Here is a 27,590-nt window from a genome sequence, read left to right as displayed (position 1 = left end):
CTGAATCTGCACTAAGGGCTACAAAGTTTTGGCACTTTAGTAAGGCAGAAACAAAGTACTTACAGTTACCTGAAGGGCGGGGGAACGAAAATCTGACACGTAGCTCTAGTGCGAAACTGGAAGTCACCTGTAGCAGCGCTGAGGGAGGAGCCACGTTACAGTACAAAAACGGGGCCGCTGTGCGGCAGTGCCGCTGGCGTGCCTAAGGCAAGCGCGTCTGCGCCCAAACGGGCCCAGGGGCCAGAAACCCTGGCCCTTTCATATTAATAGGAAAAAAACCCTCTCCTACTCCATAGATAAGCTCCTTGACTTGGCAAGTGAGCATAAAACCATGTGCCCTATGAAATCATCCCCTGTTGAGTTGGAGGGACCATTCACTTGCCTTGACTGTAAATGGGGAAGTCAAGAGGTTCACTTTACACCCATAAAGACAGATATAAACCATCACTCCAGTATCCTAACCCCGAATTGCATTTGCTTAATTCTAGATCACTCCAAAAACATAGCATTGAGATCTGGGAAACACTTGATGACCTAAGCCCAGATTTGGCTTTTGTCGCAGAAACTTGGCTTGACGACAATAACACGCCTGACATTGTCTCTGCCCTACTACTCGGCTATAAAATTTTAAAACGGAAAGGGCAAAAAAGGCGGGGGTACAGCCAACTTATTTAAAGAACACCTCTCCTGCACTACCATTACAACGACCCAAAGAGGCACACTCGAGATCTTAGCTTTCTCAGTTTCTGAGGGAGATCACCTACTGCTGGGAGGGGCAGTTGTCTAGAACCCCTCTGGCTTTTATCCCGATCTAAGCACTAAGAAACTCTCACTACTTCTCCCCCTCTGCCTAAAACAAAACCAGTTCCTGGTTATAGGAGACTATAATCTCCACTATGAAAACACTGCTAATCCAGGGGTTAGTCACCTGGAAAGTGATATGGCAATAATGCAACTAACGCAATGGATCTCTGAACCAACCCACGTAGCCGGACATACCTTAGATCTACTGTTCTCCAATGTAAAAAAATATTAACATTCATGAGGTAAAATAGATCACTTTTTAATCTCCTTTTCAGTTAGCCTACCAAACAAGCAATCTAAGACTGTAACAACACATCAGTCAGGTGAAAGAGCCTGGAATTTAGTCACCTGGGAATCATTCTCCACTCATTTCATCCACTATGATCCCGCCACACTCCACTGCAAATCTGCTCACACATCAGCTGCACACTTACAACAAGAGATCGAGAAATCACTTAAACATTGCGCCCCCAAACGTAATAGAAAGTCAGTCAACAAACCCCAATCAGAACAAGCATTGGCATAGCCAATAGGTCTCGCTTTTGGGACCTTATAAGTATTTAGTTATGCAACTGTTGCATGGCTAAACACTTTTAAGGTCCCAAAGGCGAGACCTATTGGCTATGCCAATGCTTGTTACAACTTCTGGTCTGTGCACATTGCTTAGGGCTACAGGAGTTTAAAAACTGAAAACTGGAACATCCCATAAACACAGCCGCAGCACTGCAGTTTTGAATAGAACCAAGGTGCACAGAATAACGTAAAAGGTGGTGCGCATGAACATAGAAAAAAGACAACGATGCACAAAGGGGTTTTAAGCGCAATACAATCTGGGGTAACTGCATTTCTTTCTACTTGGCCCATAGTGCAGAAGAAAACAAATTCATGCATCCACTTAATTTACGTGATTGTTATAAGGGGAGGGGATGTGGTCCGTCGGCTAGACTGCCCACTTTGGTGCTGGAAACCAGGTTAAGAAGAGCCTCGGGGTCGCGTCCACATCCTGTGATTCTGGGCAAATCACTTAATCTCCCAGTGCCTGGATGTGTAATGTAAATACGGTGCTCGTGTAAAGCGCTCCAATACCTTCGGATCGAGTTTGCGCTATATAAATATGCAACAAAAAAAAAAAGCCAGCGACATCACCTGTACGTCCATTCTTTGCAGAGATGTCACGCGCATGTAATGTGGTGTTATGTTGCGCTACGTGTTTTAACGCATAATTCACTCGTGATTCGGGCCGCAGGCAGCGTCACGGACGCAAGTCTGAACCTATCCGGGTTGCTTTCCCGTCTGATGAAATTAGGCAGCTCCTTACGCGGGGTGACCGCGGTCAGTCAGTAGCATTTGTCATCAGTGTCTGACTGATGCAAGCCTGCGGGAGCTTTGCATAGAGGAAAGAGGCGGGGGGAGTGGGTGGGGTTGGTGAGGATCAGGGGCGGGAGAAAGTGCTCAGAGACTCCCACAAGAGCGGACTTGTTTGTCTCCCCTTTTCTGCTACGTGCCGAAGCTGCAGTCGCTCCGCATTCCCATAGACACCCCCCGCCACCCATGAGAAGTTAGGGGGAGGTGCACTAAACCTATAACCGGTTAGAACAGGGGAGGGGAGCGGCATCAGTACATTTGTTGAACCAGAGTTTTTCACCACCACCTCACAAAGAGAAGAAAAATACAAATAGACTAAAACAATGCGTCTGCCTCCCCGGGGTCAAGCGTTGATCCCTCGCCTGTGTTGAAATGGCCAATTGTAACAATAAACGAACATAGATTGTGCAGCCTCCAGGTGCACAAAAAGTGTGTGACTGCGAGCCCCCTTCGCCAGCTCCAGACCGTCGGACGTGACTTGGTATCAGCCCGCAGCCTGTCCACAGGCAACGGGGTCACCAGAATGATTGTCTTGTGCATTCAGCATCAATGAGAACAAACATCGAATATGGGCTGCCGCTGGCTCCCTGAGCTGCACATGTCTTTTCGTCCACAGATGATTTCGCGAATGTAGAGAGGTTGGGACATCTTAGCACTGTCTTTCGCCGGTGACCCCAGCCCCAGTGATTATATTTACGTGACCCACTTGAAATAGAAGAGAATGTTGTTGCCTTACGGCCAGAGCTGCCAACTTTAGAGCTGGGGAACCAGGTTCAAGCCTCGGCGTAGGCTCAACCTTCTGTGATTCTGGGCAAATCACTTACTCTCCCGTGCCTACCAAAACATGAATGTATCCTTCTGTAATGTAAAACTGGTGCTCGTGTAAAGTGCTCTGATACCTTCGGGTGAGTTCGCACTATATAAAACTGCAACAAACCAAAACAAGCCCGGCGGAGCGTGGCGCGCGCATTCCAGGCGGGGGAGCGGACCCTTTGAAGTGCTCCGAAAAGCGGATTGCATGGCGGCACGATGCGCGTGATTGTGCGCGTGCTCGCCATGCAATCCGCTTTTCGGAGCACTTTTAAATGCCCCTTACTATAGTCTCGCTTTGCTATCGCTTACGCGATAGCAAGGCGAGACCTAAAAATGGTATACATTAGACCTAAAGTTAAAGAAAAGAATGTGCTGATCCTTGGAGCATAAATGGAGACTCTCCAAAGACAGCGTAGACAGACAAAACTATCTAGTCGAACTGAAAAACTGCCATTATGCCATAAAACATGTCAAAACAAACTACTATACAAAAATAATTGAAGATAATAGCAGTTCTTCCAAAGAACTTTACAAAGTTATACGAGAACTTTGCAAACCAACCAGTTTGGCACAAACTATGGCTCCCACAATGGAGAATTGTGAGCTGATTAACATTTTTTCACCGATAAAGTGACGCATATCTACGCGTCCTTCGACAATACCCCTGAAGATGCAATTATTGACTGGGAAATTTTGGCTCCCAGTCTCTCAGCACAAGTCCACCTCGACACTTTAGCTCCCTTCACAGAGGAACAAGTAGCTAAAGCTATGATGGTGGTCAAGGCAGGATCGCCACTTGATCCCTGCCCACATTTTATCTTTTCACAATTAGGGTCAGTTTTATACCCCTATATCACTAAAATCTTTAGAGTCAGCCTCTTTTCCTGATCTATGGAAAACAAACAGTGGTCTTTCCACTACTAAAGAAAGCTGGCCTTGAAGTCCACGATCCAGCAAACTATCGCCCAATATCCCAACTGCCATACCTATCTAAAGTCCTGGAACGCATAGTCAATAAACAACTTACCACCTTCCTCGAATCTAATATTTACTCGACCCCTCTCAGACTGGCTTCAGAGCCAACAACAGTACCGAGGCCACTCTATTAGCCATATCTGACAACATCAGACTAGTTGTTGATGAAGGAAGAGCCGAAGCATTAATCCTTCTGGACCTTACGGCGGCTTTCGACACTGTTTCCCACACTAACCTACTACGAATCCTGCATGAAAAAGGGATTTGCTGTAAAGCTCTGGTTGAAAGATCGAACCCAAACAATCCAAATGCGATCTTGTTCCTCCACTGCTAAAAACATTAAATATGGGGTTCCACAGGGAGCCACTCTGAGCCCCACCCTTTTTAATGTATACGTCTCATCCTTGGCGGACATCTGCAGGAAATGGAGCTTTGACATCTGCTCATACGCCGATGACACGCAATTAGTGATTCCCCTTGCAAATAGCTGACCAACGCTGACACTAGGAACAACTTATTAAACTGCCTCTCAGAACTTGCAGGGTGGACGTCCAGGCATTGCCTAAAATTAAATGCAGAAAAGTCTGAGGTCCTACTTTTTGGGGGTGCCAATACAATCTGGGACAACAGCTGCTGACCGCAGACATTGGGCACCGCCCCGGTACCAAAACAGGCTGCAATAAATTTGGGCATCATGTTTGATGATACCCTATCTATGCAGGATCAAGTACGTACTTTCTGTGGAAAAGGCTTTGCCACACTAAAACTCTTTAGGAGACTTTTCCCTTGGATCCCTCTGAATTGCAGAAAAATGGTGACACAGGTCTTGCTTATGAGCAGGCTTGACTACGGCAATGCTCTTTATGTTGGCATGGCCGACTATCTCTTCTCCCGTCTCCAGGTGGTTCAGAACGCCACGCCAAACTAATCTGCAACAAAACGAAATATAGTTCAGTCTCCCACTGCCTAAAAGAGCTACACTGGCTACCAGTGCGCCAAAGAGCCAGTTTCAAGCTCCTCTGGTTTACACATAGAACCCTGCACAAAAGAGGCCCATACATCTTACATGACAAAATAGAATTTCATGTCCCATCACGTAACTTGAGATTGCGCCATCTGGCCTTTGCTTCAGTAAAACGTATGACCAAGGTGAAAATGGCGATCGATCTTTCTCTAAAGCAGCCGCGGTCCTTTGGAACAACCTCCCACTTGACCTACGTCTAACAGACGACTATTTACTGAAAACCACTCTTTTCCCTAGATACTGACCCTGCTGATGCTTAATCCTAGAGTAAACTGCACTGCATTACACTCAGCCCTAGCGGCGTGATGTCCCTCGGGATGATTGATGCGCTTTACAAACACCCAAATACAAATACGTTGTGCTGACAGTGTGTCAAGGGCGTACTAGAATGGCTAACCACACAGGAGCAGAATGACGCTAACTCCCAATGCCCTTCTCAGAACTCCCCCCACTAGGTTTCTTTTAATTCCACCTTCGCAGATAAGTACTGAGGGGGGGAAAGGGGATGGGACAGAGAAGAGACAGCTCCAAAACACAGCAGTTCTGCACGGACTTCCTTCCTCTCTTGTAGTTTCAGCTGTAAACATTACATTAGTCAGATGTGCTTAGCTTCCTTAACTTACTTGTATTCAGTATTTAAGATAACTGATCTCACCAGGAAGTGGTTTTGGGCTTGCCTCTCTTCTTACTTCTCTCTAGTGTTGAATATGTTTTCAGAGAAGCCTTCACTCTAATCTCCTGTTCTTATCTTCACAGGAATTCTACATTAATCACTGCTCTGCGGAAAGTGAGAAAACAAGGTAAGTGAATATCTTTTTCGGTGTACTGTAAAGGTTTGTTTTTTCCTTCCCTGTGGAATACTCACTAGATAAGTTTAAGAGTTGTTTGTCAAATGGAGTCTGAATGGTTGAGTAGTTCCTTAATTGTTGCCTTTTTCCTATCAGGAATGTTTCAACTGTTATTCTTATTTCGGGTGGGAAAGATGGTGTCTTATTACGCTTATGTTTTCCCAGCCAATTGAGTAGGTAAAGGCCACTAGTTTAGAAGCGGAACTAACAAGACGCCCGCTATCTCCTAGTTGCCTTCTTGATTATTATGCAAAGCGAATAATTAGTGCTCGCGTTCGCTTGATCTTTTGTTAATGCGTCTTTGAAAGAGAAGAGACGTGTCTATATTTATTGCCGGCAAGATTTCCTGTCACCGCGTTTATCGCGCGTAAGAAGGAATGCGTGCGTGCGTCTCAATTTCTTTTCCTTCAGAACAAGCGGCACGAAGAAACAGTGACCGCTTGTTCTTTAAATTCAAACTGCTATAATCACAAGTGGGAAGTGTTATGAACGTGGCGAGATGAATTAATTCGCCCGCGTTCTCTCAATAGACTTATTCTTCAGCTTTTAAACAGTTTCACTTTTGCTTAAGAATTGTGTTTAATTAGTATTTTTCCCACACGTATTTATTTCAGCAGTTAAGGGAAGATTATCCTAATTCAGATTTATCTCTCAAAACGAGTTTTGTTAAATAATGCTCTTAGTGGATACTTAAGTTATTCTTTGACCTTTCACACTAACCTTAGTCTGTAATACCGACGAAGCTAACCTCGAGAATTCCGTCACTACCCTGACTAGCTTTCTCGACGCAAGAAACAGGTGCTGCTCCTGAAGAATCTTCGGTGAAGTGCGCCATAGAATGTTAGTGCACACCTCACCAACTGTCATTCACTACAAGACTAGACTGCTAAACAGCAATATGCTGTTGCAGTAAGTTGGCGGCCATGTTGGAGTTTCTACGGTGCCAACTAGCACTCCAACTCAAGGGATCAACTGCTCTTTTTGTTTGTAATGAAAGAATAGAAGCTACGGAGGAAGAAGGAGGAGGAAACCTCCTGTGATTCCTGACACAGTGCTGAATTCATCACCAATGTATTGTTTGTGACTGCAAATGTACTGTCCTATGGTACCTTCCATGTGATGCAAATATCTCTTATTATGTCTTACTGACATTCATGCAATGATGTCCACTCACACTATTTTAGGTCATTGTAGACACCTGGCGATTATGTAGGTCACGTTGCCTGTGTGAAATGATGCACTATCTTTAACTGTGAAAAGGAAATAAATTGGTGCGTGACTCCATTCACTATTCTACCCTGGAATGATTGACCATTGTTCCTCTCTGTGCCCTCATCAGTGTCCTGCTCTGTATTTAGATCCCCCAGTTTGCCTTGTTCCACACCTCCTGCATGTCCTCCTAATCACCTATACCTATAGTCAATAGATGGTAAGTCAGAATTTCATATACAGAAATGTCTGTTTGACCTAAATATTTTGTCCTAAATATGCGTAATAGAAAATATGGGCCCTCTAGGTGTACATTCTCTCTCTTTTTTTATAACGCCAACAGTCTGAGTTATACACACACACACACACACACACATATAGATAGATAGAGAGATGGATGGATGGATGGATAGACTCCAGTATTGGAACTTTCATGGATTCACATGCTTGACTCTTTCCCCGTCGTGGAGATGGGAGTCCCCGGTATATCAAAATAGCAATTCATAGTTAACATAAACTAGAAAATAGGCCTAGGCCCATTTTAGTTTTGTAACATATCTCAATTGTTTTGTAAAAGAGACCAAACATAGGCTTCGGCCAATCAGAACACCCTACCCTCTAGAACACCCCTGAGAGAACCTCAGACCTTCAGTTTTCTACTGCATGTTGTGCTAGGAAGTCTCCACTGAGCTCTGCTCAGTTTTGTCATTCAATCCTACTACTACAGGGTATTTTAGAAACCGTTTCTTAATCCTACTCTAACCAATTTAGTACTGATTGTACCATCTTATTCAATGTACAATTCCTTTCTCTTGATTTGATGATGTCTGACAAGGAGAAGAAGAGTCTCTTCAGAGCCTGTGCCACCTTCTCCAAGAAAATACTTCATACTGATGACCCTCACAGCAACTGCATCTATTCCTGTATCACAACCACAAGGCGAAAGAATGCAAGGTACGTCATACCTTTTCTACCAAGACATTAAGAGATTGTGAGGAGCGCCTTCTTATTTGGCTTCAAAAGCCAGTAAAGAATTACTTTCAAGTGGCGTCTGTGATGAGGCGTCTTCTTCGTCATCCAGAAGATCTCACAAGAGGGAAAGATCACCTCACACTCACTCATCATGTGAAAGCTCTAAAAAAGCCTCCTAAAAGACCACTCATGGGTCTTAGAGGCATAGTCCATCTAAATTTCTTCATGGAAATGCAAAGGAGAGAAAAAGACAATGCTCAGGGGACAGTAAAAAAAAAAAGGCAAGTTCTGAGCCGCCTTTGACACCTCTTCGGTGCAGGCATGCTTTTCAAAAGCCTTCATCTGTCCCCCCTGCGGATAAACCGTCGATGAAGACTTTGCCGTTGACGAAAACATTGTCGACGACAACACCAACAACAGAAAAATCTTCATTTTTGTTGGCACGGCGCGATATCCTCCATTCTTCAGCGTCCAAAGCCAGGGAGCTGTCATTGACACGTTCTGCACCACCGCCGACATCATCACTGATTGCACCATCATTGTCAAGAGCTTCACAGTCATCGCTGATCATTATACCGCCAACGTCCTCATAGTCGATGGTAACAACGACGACTGCATCAACAATGACGACGGTATCTTTTCCTCCTATTCCCTATTACCTGATATATGATTTGAATTGACCTTTTATTTGGGATTACGGTTATAAGTTTTATCTCTGTTATTTACAAGCGCGGTCAGCACAGGTAAGAGCGGTGGGGCGGGTGTTGGTGAGACGACAGACGACGGGATAGGTCAAATTAAATTTAAAAAATATATAAAACCACTTACCTTGCGCTCGCCAATACTGGAGTAAGAAAATAAGTTACTTACCTGTAACTATATTTCTCAATTATTGGAATCTTTCATAGATTCACATGTGACTGACCCTCCTTCCCCGAGAAGCTCGCCTCTCGGACATTTGCAGGTGTAGATTTTGCACAAGTCCTAGGAAAAACAGATGGTCTGAGGTTCTCTAAGGAGTATTCTAGAGGGTAGGGTGTTTTGATTGGCTAAAGCATATGTTTGGTCTGTTTTACAAAACAATTGAGAAATGTTCCAAAAGTAAAATGGGCCGAGGCCTATTTTCTAGTTTATGTTAACCTTGCATTGCTATTATAATATACCGGAGACTCCCATCTCGATGACAGGGAATGATTCAAGCATGTGAATCTATGAAAGATTCCAAAAGAGAGAGAGAGAGAGAGAGAGAGAGAGAGAGAGTGAGAGAGAGAGAGAGAGAGTGTGTGTGTATATAATATATGGTAGAGATTTTCTCCTACAGGCACAGGTAGAAAACTAAAGAGAGAAGAAAACGTAACATCACAGAGAACATAACATCACAGAGATGAAGGTCAGTGTGAGTTGCATGTGGTAGGCTTTCTGCCATTGCCTTGAACATCATGTCATGTCACTTGGCCACTCCCCAGGCATCGGGATCCATGGAGAGAGTCAGAATGCGGTTCAATCATGAGCTTCTTTGCAAAGGGCCCTGCACTCTGTGCATCATCAAAATATGAGCTTTTTTTGCAGTGAAATTATCTTGAGTTGTGCTGGATACATAATGGCCTCCTGTTATAGTTTGCATTTGATGGGCAGATATTCCTGCTGGGCCTCTAACACTGCCTTTGTGAAGTCAAGGTAGATGAGATGGAGTTACACCTTCATGTGGTAAACTTCGCTTTTTCTGTGCCAACTTGAAAACTTTGTTGTGGTCTTTGAAATTTACCAGTATGGAATGAAGCAGTCGCGAGTCACCCTTGGCATAGGACTAAGACCCATTAAGTGGTTAGCTCTCTCTACTGCGAACATGCAAGAGAAGCTGTCAACACCGAATATGGCAGCTGGCAGGCTTTCTATGTAACCCTCAACTTTACCTGTGTTCATCGATTCCAGGATGCCAACAGTGTCAAATTGTTGCGCTTGGATTGTGCTTCTGAGCAGTCATTCTTTGCTTTAATAACGTGTAAGGCCTTCTCCATGGTGAGCATTTTTACGTTATTGATCGCAGTGTTGTCTTCGATAGTGGATGTACTTGTCTCTGCCTTGCCTTACTAGCTATCTCCTTTCGTTTTCTTCTTGTCTACAGGGTCCGTCAACAAATCTGTGTTACTGTCAATTGAGGCAAGACGTTTTTGCGTGTTAAGTAGTGGGGCTGTGACATTTATGACTTTTGTCTTTTCAGTGCGACATTTCAACGCCGTGCGCATCTATTGTTTTAGGTACTGGGTCAAATCAAATGTTATTTAGGTTTTGTTTAACATCATGCTTGCCATCTCTGAGGCTTGTCTGGTTGATGCCCTCCCTTTCTCCGGTGCCACTAACAAGCCTGAAGGCCAATGATGACAACACCTAGCAGGACTGTTGAGGTCTCAATATTTCTACCCTTACAATGGACTTGCGGCCAATTCCCATTCCTTTGGCCGCCGTGGCCAGCAAGCAGACCTCTCGTCGGGATGAGTGGGCTAGGCGGGGGCACTGCCCCCTTGCCACTTAGAATGTTTAGGTGCTGTCTGCATCTTCTGCAGCACGCCATACCTCAGTTCAGCAGAGGGAAGGCCACCAGTGCAGGGATGAATAGTACTCTTTTTTAAGCTCTCCCACCTACTGCCCTAAAATTTTGGCATATATGCTCCAGGCTGCTGCACTCCCGTCCCTTGTCCGTCCTTCTTGATCTGTGCTCCCGTTCACCTACTAATCTAAACTGCTTAGACGAAGCACGAAGCTGAACAGCCCAAACAAAGCGTGTCTGGGTTCAAGCCCCAGACTAGCACCAATCACTCACCTAGACCAGTGTACCGGGCCCCAGAGGTCTAGAAGGCCATACCAACAGCATTGGGACCACCGTTCTAGGAGTGAACGCCAGCTGCCCGTTGCCTCATGTTGACCTCACTCACAGTCCAAGCAGACATGTTGTCAGATCTCGCATGTGGATGGGCGCGCTGAGGTAGGGGTTGCGGCCTTCAGTGCTCGTTATACAATTTGCACGCTCACTCTCTGCAAGGTGTCGGTCGAAGATCACGTGCAACCAGGGGCCCATTTATTTATATCCTCGAACCAAGCCCGGTCACAAGGGTTGGTGCACAGCTACAAAGTATTGTAGCGGCCGGATGGCCCTCTACATCCCTCCTTCCCTTCAGATAGAAGGTAGCCGGAAATGTGAAAAGAAAGAGGAAAGAAACATCAGAACAAAAGTAACAACACAACCAACATCATGATGTTGCAGTCTTTGGCGGGCGTTCACCCAGGCTCCGTGCTTCAACACATAAAGTCTCTCGACTTCTGTCTGGGCGCCGGGTTGGGTCGGAGCAGGTACTGTTGACTTCTGGAGGGCCTTTCACCAGTGTCGACAGCCATACTTTCTGGGGATTTCTCCTACACTCCGCCTGTGGCGGTTCGCTCGGGCTTTCCCTTTGGGCACTTGTCCCTCCTTCTCCAGAAATCAGTGCCAGACTCACACACAGGTCTCCTGCCGGTTCCCTGAGCACATTCATTGGTTCATTGTCTTCTTCTGGGGATACCCCACTAGGTCGCAGGGCTCCTGGAGCTTCTTTGAACCAGGATACGTTCCGCACTATCGTGTGGCAGCCTCGTCGAGCCGTAACCATGGTGCCCTCCACTTGGGTGACTGCCCACGCCTCTGGTTCATATGACGTGCGAAACTTCCAGCCGGGGTGCAGATCTCTGAGGACCACTTGGGACCCAACACACACAGTCGGAGTTCTCTGCTCACTGTTGCCTTCACATTCGTGGCTCTCCGTTCTCCAGACTTGGCGGCGTCCAGTCGGGGTCTTCGGGGATGAGGTCTCTTGGGGAGCGCTTCAACAGGAGTGTGGCCAGGGCGTACCCAGTTGTGGAGTGGGGTGTCTGCCGATAGGCGAGCAGGAACTGGTGTTGGCATGCTTCCGGATCTTGTTGCTGATCCACACCAATTCGAAGGGCTCTGTTGAGCGTCCTCATGAATCGCTTGACCTCACCGTTGGCTTGAGGCCATTGAGGTGTGATGCGGTGGCGCCTAATGACTCGACGTTCTAGGAAATCGTGGAAGTCCTGACCCTGGAACAGAGGCCCATTGTCTGATTTTATTTGCTCTGGCACTCCAAACATGTCGAAGATCTTCTCCAGTGTCGGTTGGACCTGTGCAAACGCCGTGGACGATATCACCTACACCACCGAAAGTGTTCATGACGACCATGGTATGCCGCCTGTCCGGGAAACTCCCAAAGTTGACACTGATTTCTGTGATTACCAGTGCGGGGAGGGGTCTCCACCGGTGATTGTGCATGGATGACACTTCCTGACTTCTTCGTCCAACAGGTTGTCCATGCCAGGGAACCACACCCAGAGTTTAGCCTTTGTCTTGGCGTTGACCTGATGACCTTGATGAGCCAGCACGACCATTCGTTGGTTCAGAACCGTTGGCACGATGATTCCCTGTCTTCTTAGGATCAGTCCGGACCCACTGACTCTGAGTTTGTTTCGTACTCTCCACACTTGGTGCCGGGAATTCTGTTCTTCTGCCGTAAGCAGAGAGAGAGAGACCGTCCAGAAAGCGATGCCACTGCCCCTTTTCCAGGGCCTCCTTGATTCTCTTCAAGGTATTATCGGCCTCCGTAGCCCTGGAGAGGTCTTCTTTGGTTACTGCCAGGGGGCAGGCGTTGTCTTCGATCATGCAGATGAAGGCTTCTGTGCTTGCAGCGTCACCCGGGATTGGTTCTCCCACCTTTGTTGTGGGGTGCCTTGACAGAAAGTCGGATGGGTTGTCAGCACCGGGTCGGTATAACAGATGGAATGAGTACGCCTGGAGCTGGACTTCCCACCTCTCGATCCCTAGGAGCATCAGGCGCGTGGACCCTCTAAACAGCAATATGAGGGGCTTGTGGTCCGTTATCACCCAAAATGGGTGACCACACAGGTACAGGTGGAAAAGCTGGCATGCCCACCTTATGGCTAGAGCCTCTCGCTCTATCTGCGTGTATCTTGTTTCTGTGGGGGACAGCACGTGGCTGGCATATGCCACTGGGACACAGGTCCCTTTAGTGTCTTCCTGCAGAAGGACCGCTTCGAGCCCCACCGGGCTGGCGTCGACTATGATCTCTGTCTTCCTTTTTGGGTGAAAGTACGCCATCGTTGTTTAGTCTAGGAACGCTTTCTTGATGCCTTGAAATGTTGCTTCCTCTCAGGGCGTCCACTCCCAGGGTGTTCCAGTCTTTGCCAACTGCCGGAGTGGTTCGGACACAGTGGCGAGGCTCAGAAGGAACCGACCACAATATGTCACCATCCTGAGGAAGCTTCTTTTCTCCGTGGGATTCTGCGGCACTGGGGCACTCCTGATGGCTCTAAGCCCATCTCTCAAGACATAGCCGAAGAAATCTATCGACCCCTGGTAAAAAAGGCACTTCTTGTGGAGGGTGAGCCCACAGTCGGCCAGCCTCTGCAATGTAGCTCTCAGTCGGGCATGGTGCTTCTCTAGGCTCTATGAATATATCAGGATGTCATCACTTAAGTTGATCACGCCTACGAGGCCGGAGAGGGCTTCCTTGATGGCGTTCTGTAATACCTCCACCGCGGATGACGCCCCGAAGCTGAGTCGGGTGTACCTTTGGATCCCTATATGCGTGGAGAAGGTGGTAATGTAGCGGCTCTCCGGCGCTTACTCCAACTGATGGTATCCAGAGTTCAGGTCGAGTTTCGAGAACCATTGTGCGCCTATCAAGTACTCCACAATATCATCCATTGTCGGGGTGACGTGCCTCTCTCTGCGAATGGCCTGATTCAGGAGCCTCATATCTACGCACAGCTGGATCGCACCTGGCTGCTTCGGCTTGGGCGCCACCACCAGCGTTGACACCCATGGAGTAGGTCCCGATACTTTCTCTATTACACCCAAATCCTCCAGGTTTTGCAGTTCTTGTTCCACTAGGGGGTGGGGCAGGAAAGGTATGCGCCGATGTCGGAGTGCCCGCAGTTGGACCGCCGGGTCAATGTGCATTTTCACTTGGCGCCCTCGGAGCTTGCCCAGCCCTTAGAAGAGTTGCGGAAACTCACTCATCATGTCCTCGACATGGTTTTCGTGGACCTGCTTGGTGAAGAAAACCAGCTCCAAATCTTCTTCCTTTTGGCAGCTCAGTAGCGTTCCTTTTTTTCCTTCGGTTATGTGGAATTTGGTTTTCACAGTGTATTTGGAATTCCAAACCTCGACCTCCATCATCCCTCCCAGTGGTATCAGTTCTGTGCCTCCATATGTGTAGATTTTGGCGGTACTTTGTGTTAACCTCGGTTTGGGTGGCAACCTTTCGTACTGGTTTGAGTCCATTACATTGATAGATGCCCTGGTGTCAATTAGGTCTTGTACCGAGGTTCTGTTGACCTTGATGCTGCACATTGGGGCAGACGTCCCTTGCGACCCGACCTCCCTGCGAAGGAGATGACAAACGTGTCATAGTCATCCTCATAGTAGGCGGTAGCGCCTTGCTCAGGTCTTCCCGTTCATCCAGTCGGAAGTTTCGAAGGATCGTCGACCGTCCTCTCGATGCACCGGTGCGAGAGCTTCCTCCGCTACTGCGGCAGACGCTGGCAAAGTGGTTGGCCTTGCCGCACTTCAAGCATGTCTGTCCTCTTGCGGGGTACCTGTCTTGTTCTTTGTGATCAAATCCGCAGTGCTCACACTTTATGCCGGGTCGGCTTCCAGTGTTCCGCCTCTTGCTCGGTGGAGGTCGCCTCTGCACGACCTCCACGGTCCCTTCTTTCACGTGCACCACTTTCTGCGTCGACGCGGCCGGAGTGTTCCTGATTCGAACTGCGTCCATCTCCTGGGCCCGCTTGTCTAACAGTTCGTAGGAGCGAGCCAGGACGAGAATCTCATTGAGTGAAATTCCTGGTTGCCGGAGCATCTGGCGTCGCAGGGCAATGGATTTGCACCCCTGTATGATTTGCGCCCTGCTCGTAGACGGGGTTCATCTGCGGGTCGAAGTATCGGTCCAGGGCCGCAATGGCTGCGTCATATTCGTGCTCCACCCCCGTGTCCGGTAGTGTCTCAAACAGCTCGTTGAGCTCGTCACCCCCAAAGTGCATTAGCAGGGAGCGCTTCACTGTCCCATTGGTCTCTCGGGTCCCTGTGAAGTACTGATTAAGGCTGCCTTCCCAGAGCTTCCATTTGGGTGCAGCGGTGGCAGGGTCTGCGAGCTGGCTGAATGGCGTTATCGGCGTCACTGACGTGTGAGAGTATGGTGCTATTGGCTCTTGCGCCTGTTGCTGGTTAGGCGGGGGATCTCCCATGACGGGCCTGGGGCGCCGTTCCACCTACTACTGCTACCTTGACGCGCATGGCGTGTGTGTTGGTGCAGCTCTTTTTTTTCTTCTTTCAGGGCGCGGTGCCTCCTTTGACTTGTGCCCCCACAGTGCCTCGAATGTGGCTCTGCCTGACCTTCCTCTGATGGAGGGGCCTGTGAGTTGCCCTGGGCTGCCTTGTCCCCAGTGACTCTCCTGTAGGACCTTCCCTACTGTCTTTCTCAGTGTTCTTCTTATATTCCGTTATATTTTTCTGCACCCTTTTTCTTTTTTTTCATTGCATAGGTATGCAGGCTTGGCCGCGCTTGGTCAACCTTAGGCGCTCAGCCGCTGATTAGGCTGTCTTGCCTTGCACTCCCTCCTGTGTCAGGCCTCATGCGCCATTCCCCCGGGGAGCTCCACGTGCATGGCCTCTAGGCCCGCCCTCGCGTAGAGAGACACGCACGGCAGTCCTAGAGCTCAATGCTGGGCCGACTTTGACATCACCTCTAGCCGTCTTTGCTGGAGCTGCTCACACGCCACTGCGAGCAGAGTGGCTCACTGCTGCCTGCGATGACCCACCGCTCTGATGCCTGATCGCCGGGGAATGCGGGCTGCACAGCTGATGGCACGGGGTCGTTGGCAGATTCCCCAGTCAGATGATGTCACACCCGGTCTGCTGGGTAGTGGTCTCGTGACTTGGGGAGACGCGTGGTCGTTTCACCTTCTCGGTGCCAGTGTGGAAGGACGCACCTAGGTAGGGTTTGCGGCCTTCAGTACGCGTTATACAAATTGCATGCTCTCTCTCAGCTAGGTGTCGGCTGAAAGCCACGTGGGGCCAGGGGCCCATTTATTAATATCTATGGGCCAAGCCAGGTCACGAGGGTTAGTGCACAGCTACAAAGTATTGTAGCAGCCGAATGGCCCTCTACACCACAGGCCTCAGTGGTGCAGCAATTCGGGAAAAGGGCGAAATGAATGCTGCTGGCAGGGCAGATGATCTACCTCGCTTGTTCTGGATATGTTGTTATATTGATAGGTGCAGATGATTATTCATTCTAGTCTATTTTGGTGCAGGATTGTGGCGGATGTTGCTCCCCACTACAAGGATCCTCTTTGTAGTGTAAGCCAGACATTATAGCACCTCAATGATCCAATATTTTTCTAGGTGATATTTGGGACACAATGGGGGATATGTACAAGGAAGTGGCGGAGAGCGGCGTTAGCTTCAATGGCTTAACGCCTCTCTCTGCCACTTCTGAAACGCAAGGCTGCACCATATTTACAAGAATGTGGTGCAGCCTTGCGTTTCCCCCTGCGATGGCGCTAAGTTTAGCAACTTAGCACCAACACAGGCATTCTTGCACAAGAGTGTCTGCGTGCAGGGGAGGATTTTTATGTGTACGAAGGTGTCAAATGCCATTTTGTCTCTTTCATGTGTGCTGCTTCATGCACACATATGAAAGGGACAGAATGGCATTTTCTTTTAAAGATTGTTTATGTAGAGGAAGGGACACCTTCCTACGCATAAACAAACCATGGCATTTTACTTTTTCCATGTGTGCTGCACAAGACAGCACACATGGAAAAAACTAAAACGAGGAGAAATAATGCATTTCTCCTCGTTTCACTAACTTAAGACCAGGATTTACCTGATCTTAATTTTGGCGCTGCCTCCTATGTACACCACCCTTGTACATAGAGGGCAGCATAAAAAACAATGGGTGTTTCCGTGGAATGACCACTGCAACACCCACTGCCCACCCCTTTCACTCTACACATAGCGTGAAAGGAGGCCTTATGTACAAGGCAGCGTTAAGCCACAAAAAGTGGCTTAACGCTGCCTTTTAAATAAGGCGCAGCCCCTATTGCCACCACAACGTCGGTAAAAGTGACGCTGTAGTGGCGATAGGGGCTTGTACATACGCCCCAATATGTTTTTCACAACAATATTCTGGTACCACACCTAGCCAATATATCTATCCTCTTCAAGCATCTGCTTGTCCTGCTAATGGTCCTACCGTTGAAGTTCTTCATGGTGTCGTAGTGTGAGATGACATAACAAATATTATATTTGGGGAAAGTGGAGGAGGAGTAGCCGAGTTTCACTTCTTCTGCTACAGCTTCGTGGGAGAAGGAACAAGGGGGAAGGAAGGGGAGGCGTTAACAATACAATTCAACATAAACCCCAGCCTCAGTTCATTAGAAGCCAACCGAATCCGTCTTCAACAGAAATTCTGCCCTAGTACTACATGTGAAAATGCTGTACCACACAAGAGACCATCAAATATGTATGTGTGTGTATGTATATACATACATATATATATTGAACAGTGGCAGACGCCACTGTGCAGTTATAGTTCTGTCAGACTTTCCATAGAAAGAGTGTTTTTTTGTTTTGTTGATAACTTTGAGAACAAGCATTTACAATGCAATGGTCTCGGCATTGTTAAAGTTAAAGCTATTGGCATTGCGCATGACATTATTTTTGTTTTTGTTTTTGTTTTTAAAACATTTAAAGAAACGGCATTGTTATTTACAATGCTCAAGCCCATCAACTTCTTTGATAACAGTGAACTGGCATTTTAACCATATTAATGTTTCTCTAAGTCCCCTCTACCTTGTTTAGTGGTATTTCATTGAATTCCTGTTCTCAAGGCACAGTCTCACCTGATCCAACCTTAGTCATGAAGGTAAATGTACGTTGGGTAGACCTTCAGTTAAAAGTATGCACTGTAGTGTAAAAGGTTGCACTAAGTTCCTCATACCTTACCCTCGAACCTCTGAGAACTGCATCCGGGTTCCCGCTCAATGTCTCACATTACCAAATAGCACAGGAAAGTGCAACTTTTACACAGTTCAAGATTCCAAACTCTAAAACTACTTATCAAATCAAATTCGAACGCCCAATAGGAAAATTCTTAGAGGGTATCTCATTCTAAAATCCACCCGTTTCTGCAAAATTATAGTGCACCAGGGAACGCTGCATCGAGAGATGCAGTGGCACTTTGTTCTCCAAGCTCCAGCACCAACTGGCCCCCTGTTGGTGAGACGGTCATCTCACTCCCCCGATGCTAGTAGTCTTACCTGGCGCACTCCGCACGCTCCCTGTGCGTGTTGTAATTAACGGTCATGACCTTCCCTGAGCTCTTGAAGACTATCTTGCCCTCCTGCAGGTAGTCTAGGGTGCGGCGGATCAGGAAGCGCCCCTTCATCGGCATCTTGGAGGGTAGCAGGCAGCAGAACCGGAGGAGAGAAAACAACCCGGTACTCACATCTGCTGGAGGTACCAGCAGCATGCGGCCGCGGAGCTTCCTGGGAAGTGTAGTCCGAACGCAGTAGCAGTGACCCGGAAGTAACTTCTAGCTTGTATACGGACGTGAGTATAGGAGAGAAAAGACTAGAGCGCATTTCCATGTCAAAGCAGAGCAGAGCTAGAGAGTGTGAATGAGAAGCTTCGTGCTTCAGGAATAGAAAACAGTGAAATTCACTGCATTTCCAAAAGCAGTATGTTGTGCGAACCGAGTAAAACAAGTTGAGCACCGGATGAAACAAGTCCTGACCACCGCTTTCAACACTTGCTTCCCATACTGGCCCGGCTTGCATTTCGTTTTAAGAACATAAAATGACGTATGGATGTACTAAGGTTGCCCATTTAAGACAGATCAAAATCAGTACATTATGTTTACAAACATTCGAGAAAACCGTAACGCTTACTGGACCCACAATCCGCTCACAATTATTACATGCTGAAATAGCTGACCATAATCACGCAGAGCACGAGACGCAGATCTAAACACGCACTTTGATTTTCACGCTTTTCTTTTTTTTTTTTTTGAAAAACCTTTATTACAATTTCGGAGAGATACAAGTATGGGCCTACAACCAACAGGCCGGCCGCTAAAACGCAGTGTAAACCTAGGCACAGCTTAACATTCACATCGATGAAGCAACAAAAAAGTTACTGGAGTGCTAATCATCGCAGTCGGCCGCAGCCGCAGTCCATAAACAAGCGAGAAAGGTTTCATATTTTGAGAAACGAAAAACATCAAACACACAAGGCAGAGGAAGTTAATGGCAGTAACATGTGCTCCTCGTATCGAAGGAGTAAACCAACCCGGGTAGACAGAGGGGGAGGGGGGCAAGGCAGAAGAAACAAATTCGCATGTCGCAGGAGCATACAGGAATGCGCAGGCTAGGGAGACAGAGCGGCATCCATCTCACGCGTCTGGGGCGGGGCGCAAATACCTCCACGATAGGAGTTCCAGGGACCCCACACCTTAATCCACTTCCCAGGCTTGCCTCTCGCCACATACACCGTTTTCTCTCTGAACATACACCAGTCCATGTGTTCTTTCCACTCGGAGACCGTTGGTGGCCTCTGGGAGCCCCACAATTGTGCAATGTCACGCTTCGCTACCATATAGCCCAGAGTCACCCATTGCGTCTGGGTCACATTGTAATCAGTCGGCTCCCAGACATTCAACAAACATCTTCGTGCCTCCGGCAACAAGGCAACGTGCGTGACTTCTTCTAACACCGCATGCACTCTGCACCAAAACCGAGTCACCTCCGGACACTCCCACAGGATATGGAGGAAAGTCCCCAGTAGTCCACAGCCTCGCTTACATAAACCATCCACCGAATACCCCATACGCATCAAACCAGGCCCCGTGACGTACACTCTATGGAGTATCTTAAGCTGGACGAACCGCAATCGGGCCGGGATAGCCACCTCTTTCGGGGAGGCCACCGCTGACACCCAATCCTCGTCGTCCAGTTCTAAACCATCGGCAATCCATGTCTCCCGCAATGAGGCCAGCAAACCCATTCGATCATTGATAAGCTTCTTATAAATCAGCGAAATGGTGCTATCCGGCACATAGCCGTCCAATACTCTGTCTTCCAACGGGGAATGCTCCGGAATAGCCGCCACGTCCGAGAACACGGAACACAAGGCATGATGAACCTGAGCATACCGATAGTATTCCCTATCATTCAACTGATATTCAGTTTTCAGCATGTCGAACGTCTTAAATTTCCCTTTCGTCCAGAGATCCCCTACCGTGCTGATACCAATCGTATCCCACTTCTCAAAGCCTTTCGTAGTATACAGATAACCCAAACGCTGGGACGCGTACAATGGCGTAGCCCGAGTCAAGCGATCCCTCCACCCCATCGCCGCATTTGCTGCATGCCACACCTGCACCGCGACCCACGTAGGGCCCGTCAACCGCGCATCAAGGGACCCCGAGTATAGTGCTCGATTATAGTCTCCGCCTGGCAGTAGCAATTTGTCCATCTCAAAAGCCGGGTTCAAAGCAGGTCCATACATCCCGTGATTGACGGCAGCCAACTGGGAGGCCCAGTAATATCGCTTAATGTCAGGGAGGGCGACCCCCCCATCATACCACGGTAGGGTTAGTTTGGCAAGAGCAATTCGCGGCCGCCCGTCCCAAAACAATCGACGCTGGAGACACTCCACCTCCCGAAAATAGCGGGCCGGCACTACGTCCATAGTGTTCTGCAGGGCGTACAAAAAGCGTGGCAGCGACATCATTTTGAACAATGCTGCCCGGCCGAGCGGCGAGAGCTGCAGCCGCCGCCAACCCGCCACATCCGCCCTTAGGCGCTGAAGGGGGGGGAGAAGATTCCGTTCATACCGGGCCACCGGGTCCAGGGTTATGAAAATTCCCAAATACGTGAACCCCGACTTCGCAATCTGGATAGGGCACCCCCGCGGAAGGGGGGGGCCTCCCCGGAAAGAACGTATACACAAGACTTAGCCCAGTTAATGACCAATCCGGAATTGCGACCAAAGGAGCTCAACACATCCACCAATACAATGAGCGATTTGCGCGGAGATGCAAGATACAAGAGGATATCGTCCGCATATAGGGAGACACGATCCTCGTATTCCGGCGTCCATCGAAGGCCACGCATCGAGGGGTGCCACCGCAACCACTCCGCAAGGGGCTCCAAACAAAGCGCAAAGAGAAGAGGCGACAGCGGACATCCCTGTCGGGTGCCCCTACCCAAAACAAAGGCAGCCGACACCCGTCCGTTGACCACCACCTGTGCCTGTGGGTTGTCATAAAGCAATTTCACCCAACCGATAAACCCCGGGCCAAACCCAAACTTCGCCAATGCTGCCCAGATGTACGGCCATTCCAAGGTGTCAAACGCCATGGTAGCGTCCAAGGACGCCAAGATGGCCGGCTCACGAATGAATGGCGCGCGAGCAAGGACGCCATGCAGTCGCCGCAGGTTCAAAGCGGTATTGCGATGGGGTATAAAACCGGATTGATCCTGATGAATCAGGTCGCCCACAACCCGGATCAGACGATTGGCCAGTACCTTGGCGAGGATTTTGGGCTCCGCGTTTAACAAAGAGATAGGCCTGTAAGAAGTACACCGATCCCGCGGCTTCCCTTCCTTATGGATAACAACAATAGTAGCAAGACGTTGGTCAGAAGGGAGGGAGCCCGCCGCCTGAGCCTTAAGGAACATGTCCCGGAGATACGGCGCAATCGCATCTGGGCGCAACTTATATAATTCGATGGGAAGTCCGTTAGGACACATTGCCTTACCCGAGGCAATAGAGCGAATGGCCAAAGCAATCTCATCTGGCGACAGGGCCGCATCCATCAATACTTTATCCTCATCAGATAGGGAAGGCAGAGTAATGTCTCGAAGCAGCAGTCAAGAGTCTTCCTCCGATCGCTCTGAGACCGGAGAGTAGACCCCGTGAAAATACTCCGCAAAGCAATCAACAATATCACCGGGGTCCGTCACACGCACACCGTCCACCCTCTCAACCTCCGGTACCACTCGACTCGCTCTCTCCTTCTTATCCAACCACGCAATCAACTTCCCGGCCTTATCACCCATATCGTACAAACGCCCCTGTTGCTCCCTGCTCATACTCCTAGCAGATTCAGTAACCAGCGCCTTATAGTCGGCCTGCTTAAGCTCCAGCACATGCAATCTGTCATCCGTAACACCTTGCTCCAAATCACTCTCCAACTCGGTGATTTCATTTTCTAGCCGAACAACCTCCTGCGCCTCGCATTTTTTGGTGTGGGAAATGAGAGATAGGGCCTGGCCCCGGAGCACCGTCTTAAAGGCCTACCAAAGGGAGATGGCGGAAGACACCGACCCCACGTTGTCATTAAAATAGTGTTCCAGAGACTTAACCAGGTCTGCACGAATCGTGGGGTTTCGTAGGTACCAGGGGTTGATCGGCGCCACCCTCCCCTCCGCCCCCAGGGCGATATCTAGGTGTAACAAAAGGGGGGAGTGATCAGATATACCGCGTGCCAAATGTCGCACCTCCCCGATCATCCCCGCTTGGGCCGCAGGCACTAGCATATAGTCAAGCCTCGAAAGACTACCGTGGGCCCCGGAGTGGAAGGTATGTTGCGCTTGTCCAGGGTGTTTCAACCGCCAGCAATCTATTAGTCCCAGGGTATCCAGAAAGCCCCCCAGCCAGTTCTGGGCCCGAGGGAGGTCCCTAGGGGGGTGTCGATCCTCAACTCCGGAAACCACAGCGTTAAAGTCCCCCCCCAGGACCAACACCCCCCCCCCGGGAGCCCAAGCAGCAGGCGCCCCAAATCAGCATAGGTGGCCGTCTGCAGGCCCGGCGGCACGTAGACCGTGACCAGCGAAATCAACTTACCCTCCCACCTCCCCACCAGCGCAGTGTAGCGCCCTCTGTCGTCGTGGAGCACCTCATCCACCACCAACGGGAGAGAGGTCCTGACTAAAATGCCCACTACCCTCGAGCCAGAGGTGAAACCAGAATGGGCCAGAAGGCGATATCCTCGTCTGTTCATGGCATGGAAAGAGTTCCCTATGAGGTGCGTTTCCTGCAAGAACACAATGTCAGGCGAAATACGTTTCAAGAACTGCAGGACTACCCCCCGCTTTATCCTGTCCCCCAGCCCATTCACATTCCAGAAAAGAAGTCTCAGCCCCCTACCCCCCATCCCTCCCAGCACAAACTATCCCCCTCCCGGGGAGCACAATCATAATAGCACAGCAAAAATTATTTCCCCGCCTTGTGAAACAAACAAACAAACCCCAACCCCACCCCATCAACCCCAACAAAACTCCCCCCTCCCTGCACCCCTGCGTGAGCCCGAACAGCCCCCCCAACATGCAGTGTGCCTGTCGCCCCAATATGAAATTCACTACAAAAAGGACAAAAAAAAACCCAGAAGGAGGAAAGGGCCCCAGCAAGCCCCCCGCAACCTCCAAATACCACGGGGCAAAGCGTTACAAACTGGAGTCCAGTGCAGCCACAGGTGCAAAACGTTACCAGTACAGTCCATCGCCAGGATCACAGTTCCATTCCTACTCCGTCAAACCCTCTCCGCTCTCCGCCATCCGACCCTCCCGATCCCGACTCTTGGGCAGGGCATCCAGCTACTCTCCCACCGCCTCCGGCCGGGGGAAGAAGTGTGAGCGACCATCTAACTCGACCCGCAGCCTAGCCGGGAATAGCATCGCATACTTGAACTCCATGTCTCTCAAGCGCCGTTTGATGGCCGAGAATCCCATCCGTTGCTTTTGAACCGCTTGCGTAAAGTCTGGGTAAAAGCTAACATTAGAGTTCTCAAATTGTAATGGCCCAGCCACCCTCGACGCCTGCAGGATAGCGTCTCTATCCCGAAAATTAAAAAGTCGGGTAATGATAGGCCGCGGGGGGGGCACCCACCTTAGGCGCACCCCCTGGAATCCTGTGGGCCCGTTCCACAGCGAAGAACTTGCTCAGCCCTTTGGGTGCTAGATGACTCACCACTAGATCCTCCACAAAAAGATCCACAGCAGACTCCTCCGACTGTTCGGGCACGCCGATAATGCGGACGTTATTCCGCCTGGCCCTGCTTTCGGAGTCCTCAAGGCGACGATCAGTCAGGTCGCTGGCGAGCTGCAACCTCCGCACCGTCGTCTGCAAAGCGGCCACATCTACCGTTAGGCTCGACGCCGCTTGAGTCAATGAGTCGACCCGGTCATTGGTTTTCGACAGGTCCGCTCTGACCAAGGTGACATCAATCAGCACCGAGTCCAATTTGTTAGCCAGAGTATCCAATTGCTGGTTAACAGTCACCTTCATCTCCTCAATGGCCCCCATGACATCCAGCAGAGTCAATTCGGATGATGCGCCCGAGGCCTCCTTGGGCGGGTCAGGCGATTTACGTGATCCACTAGGGGATCCCTTTGGCTGCGCATAGCGGTCCATATTGTTGGCCTGGGAATAGGCTCCCCTCCGGGTAGATTTGGGTTTCAGTTTGTCGCCGTCCACTCTCGTCGTCATCGTCAGCGATCAGCAAGGTCAGCACCCTCCAGCAACCGGAGGAAGGCCAGGAGATCCGGGCCGCTAACTGAAATAGGCCCGTTTACAGTTCAAGGCTAGGCTTTGCACTCCGTCCTCGGCGCAGCTCTCCCAATGTCCCCACATCAGTTTCGGCAGATCAACTCGAAACCGAAAGTGAAAGCACGGGGTCCGGGGCAGGCCCAGCCTGGCATGCCGCTGTTGTTCACTTCGCAGCCGGGCACCCCACCAACCCGAGTTCGGAACCAAGGCCGGAGAAGGCCGCAAACTTCAGATCGCCAGAAAAACCGGTTCCCGGAGTCCAATTTCGATTTGGAAAACGAGTGGCACCTTAGCGCAAGATCATAAACAAAAGCCCGTCGAAAAAATCAGGATTATGACAGGATAGACGTGGGAGGTTGCGGAGGCCCTCGGGAGCCACAAGCCTACGCGGCCATCTTGGTTGCGCGCTAGGCTCCTCCCCCCACGCTTTTCTTTAAAAGTGACAGTAACCGCATTCAGCTATAGAGCTGGACGAGTCGTCACAGGGGCGACTCCGACAGACTATAGGTTTGTAGGAGCGGAGTCATTTCACATATGAGTGAACACATGCACGGAAGGCCGGGTGGCTGGCAAAGTCTGTCTGTGATGTTTTGCACTGTCATTCAATCGGGACGACTCCGTTTTAGTTTTCATTGTCAGATGTTGGACTTTGAATTCAATGACAAACCGTGAGTGGTCAATGCGCCCCCTCCCCCTGTGGCTGCAACCACACAGCACAGTGGCACGGCCAGCCGACCTTGTCCTCACATTCGCTCTCGAGCAAACAGGCGTGACAAGGAGGGGGTGCGAGGTAGCAAGGGGAGGAGCTCTCTGCTACTGAGAAGAGTGTTGCAGGCTGTGTGGGTGTGAAAGTCTAGTGGTGTTTGTTTTGGGTCATTGGGCAGCGTGTGGGCCTCCTGGGACACTGTATTAGAGTGGTATCGTTGATGTCTGACAGTGAAGAAGCCCCAGCGTTTGGAGGCACTAAGGTGGGAGAAGAGTTGTTTTGAGATGCTGGAATGTCCATTTTCTTTGAACGTTGGGTGAATGGTACAGTATCTGGGGTAGGGCGACGGTGTGAGTTTTATGGGGTACATGGATGCACGTGGGGTCAAATTTGTGGATGTAGAAACAATAGCCTTTAGGGGTTCTGTGATGTCAGTGCTTGGGTTGCGTGGCAGTGTCTGCAGATCTAGCTGGTGTGATATGGTGCCGTTATGCTTGGGGTGGTAGTGCCGTTGGCTGTGGTGGGGTTCTACGATTAGGGCGGTGTGATGGTGAGGTTTGGGCTGCTAGGGTGGGTTGCTGCATGCGGTGATGATGCCCCTGCGTGCATTGTCAATGAACCCCCACCCCTTACTGCCACAGCATTTGGGGTTCTGTGCCGGCGATCCTGCATGATGCTGGACGTTGGAAAGCAGAAGGGGTTAAAACATGGGTATGGTCCCTGGCACAATGCAGGAGGTCTCTGCCGACACTCGCCGGAGAAAAACATAAGCAGTGAAAAAGGAGAAGTAGAGTTGGCTTACCCCAAATAGCACCCCAGTGTGACCTCCTGCTTTTACCCCAGATCGATATTAAGCACAACCCTACCTGCATCCAAGGCTCATCCGTGCTGCTGCTTGTTCCACCGGTAACGCCCAACACTATCCTGGCCAGCCGCCTGTTTGGTGGCGGAGGCGCCGCCGGTCTCCGTGCTGCCTGCAGCTGAGCTCCGTCTGCACCGCACCCCCTGCCCTGGGGTCCGCCCAGGCTCTCTCTGTCCCGCCCTTGCAGCAGTGGCACCGCCTCCTCAGCCACGTGCTCCGCCCCCAAGCGTCTTCTCAGCCAACGCGTTTTCTCTGTCCCTGCCCAACATGGTGGCTACTTGACTGTTCAAAAAGCGCATTTCCCCGTTTAAAATAAAGGGAAACTATTATTTTACTTAGGAACGGTGCGTAATTTGCTGTCATAAAAGCAATACACACAATTGTTATTTTCTTTGAAAAGCAGAAGTGCTTATCGTAAACCAAGCAGATGCTATTTCTTTTTTTGAAGCACCACTTTCAAATCAACGGTATACACTGTTTTTGAAGATGGCTACACTACTGTCCGTATTTGTTCCCTGCTGTTATTGCCTTTTGTGTGTATTCTTGCACAGCTGCACACATCTTCTCCCATCGCCGCTCAATGGATGCTGCGTACCAGCCCCTTTGACGTAATTACCGCGCACAAAAGCCCACACCGCAGTGAATTCCCTGCGCTTTAAAGCCCCCCCCCCCCCCCCCCCAAGCAGCAGAAACGTTCAGTCTGGTGCTTCACAAAACAAACGCATGTGCAAGCAAGCCTATAAGTTAAATGATGGCTTAGACACGCTGAGGCTGGATTCCTATGTTTACATCTTTAAGAAATGAATCTAGTCGGTCCCTATGTTAGCTATGCCTATATGGCAGCTTTCTTTGAGTACAGCCTGGTAAGGATTGCTGCTGCCTGTGCCTGGAAACAGGGTGCATTAGAAACACATGAGCCTGGCAAAGGCTCGGTACAACTCGTTAACTGAACGCGAAACTGACTGGCCATAGCCGTGAGTGTTCAGCTACTTTATGTGCCACTGTGCCTTGTAGGCATGCGCGATTAGTTTCCTGCATCATTCGACGAAACAAGCACATCTGGCAATACATCAATTACTAAACCCAAACACAACCACTGCACTGTTGTCAATAAAAACTTCCAGAGAATCAGTAAAGGGAAGAAACAGAAAAGAGAAACAAATTCAAGAGGAGACATTAGGAGAGCGGGAGAGGCCGGCGCGCTGTAACAGCACCACTGCCCTACAGACTGATAATGCAGCGTCTTATCTGTGCTCTGCACACAGGCCGAGGGTGTTGATACGGGCATGGTGGAACAGGCTGGTAGGCATCATGTATGTCTGCATTTC

The 27,590-nt window shown here is 49.6% G+C and overlaps 1 long non-coding RNA gene across 1 annotated transcript in view; it reads left to right on the top strand.

The window, feature by feature from the left end:
• LOC146856512 (uncharacterized) overlaps nt 1-27,590 on the top strand; it is a 641,203-nt gene that overhangs the window by 338,484 nt on the left and 275,129 nt on the right. Inside the window, exon 4 of the long non-coding RNA XR_014981504.1 lies at nt 5,738-5,781. This is a non-coding gene — a long non-coding RNA (uncharacterized LOC146856512). The remainder of the gene's footprint in view (nt 1-5,737; nt 5,782-27,590) is intronic.

The sequence above is a fragment of the Triturus cristatus genome, chromosome 4_1, assembly GCF_964204655.1.
Source record: "Triturus cristatus chromosome 4_1, aTriCri1.1, whole genome shotgun sequence".
Taxonomy (NCBI): domain Eukaryota; kingdom Metazoa; phylum Chordata; class Amphibia; order Caudata; family Salamandridae; genus Triturus; species Triturus cristatus.
This window is presented reverse-complemented; position numbering and strand designations above follow the sequence as displayed.